The sequence below is a fragment of the Littorina saxatilis genome, linkage group LG4 (assembly GCF_037325665.1).
Source record: "Littorina saxatilis isolate snail1 linkage group LG4, US_GU_Lsax_2.0, whole genome shotgun sequence".
NCBI classification, from domain to species: Eukaryota; Metazoa; Mollusca; class Gastropoda; order Littorinimorpha; family Littorinidae; genus Littorina; species Littorina saxatilis.
Window position 1 is genome coordinate 60,227,885 of NC_090248.1, and position 1,028 is coordinate 60,228,912.

Sequence of the window (1,028 nt, forward strand, 5' to 3'; positions counted from 1 at the left end):
TCAGTGGAAGCGCCGACAAATAGGCTTGTATCAGGTCGGGTCGCCAACTCCAAGACAGGTATATGAGTGAGGGGAAGACTCGGCTAGCCAGGTATCGCGGCTCACTCTCGATCTCACTACTCTCACTCTCACGTTGTTGGCTCGTGTCTCTCTCTGTCTGTCTCCCGACGCAGGAGAAGGTTGTGACGTCTCTCGAAGCTTCGCAGCACTCGAGGGTTATAGCAGATAGTTTTGCCTTTCCTCTACGCTCTGTGCAGGCGAGCCCGGAGTCCCGTCAAAGGAGCCTATTCTTCATTTTTCTTTTATCACTTTGCGCGCACTCCCATTGGGCCTGGCCGCTTTGTAGCGATGACTTTCTCACTTCTGTGAACGGCCCCCGTAGAGTCACGTGACATACTGGGCATTCCCCTAGTCTCTGGAGTGACGGAGATGGTTTGGGTGGGGGTTGTAGTGGTGGGGGTGGTGGTGGTGGGGGGGGGGGGGTCTATATGTGTGTGGGCGGTTTGGGGTGGGGTAGGGAGGGGGGTGGATGTAGTGGTGTGTGTGTGTGTGTGTGTGTTGTGTGTGTGTGTGTGTGTGTGTGTGTGTGTGTGAGAGAGAGAGAGAGAAAGAGACAAATACAAGAAGATGAGAAAACAGAATATAACACATTTCATTTTGGGAGGTATTGGAATTTGTGTACTGTAAACAAACATTTCCAACATCTTTCCCTCTCTATTTTGTCTTATTCGTGGTGTGAATAAAACACACAAATCAAACTCATTAATGAATGCCTCAGGTCACTAAAAAAAATGTTTTAAACACCACGTAATATGTCATTTAAAAGGCCAAACTTTTAACTGGACTCAGTATCAGAGATAACATTATTAGATTATTAATGCGTCATAAAAATGACGAGGATTCAAAATACGTTACTCGCGGAGTGTGCATGGGCTCTTTTAAACAAGCATCATGAAACATTCTACGTCTTTAAAAAGACTGTAGCTGGGCAATATGATACAATGATACAGATTTGAAGAAAGTTGCAT

At 46.3% G+C, this 1,028-nt stretch overlaps 1 protein-coding gene across 1 annotated transcript in view; it reads right to left on the reverse strand.

Moving 5' to 3' along the window:
- LOC138965255 (protein Wnt-16-like) overlaps positions 1-248 on the reverse strand; it is an 82,528-nt gene extending 82,280 nt beyond the window's left edge. Inside the window, exon 1 of the mRNA XM_070337380.1 lies at positions 1-248. This exon is cut by the window's left edge and continues 631 nt beyond it. The gene's annotated coding sequence lies outside the window, so the exon portion shown is untranslated.
- Positions 249-1,028: the final 780 nt, after the last annotated feature.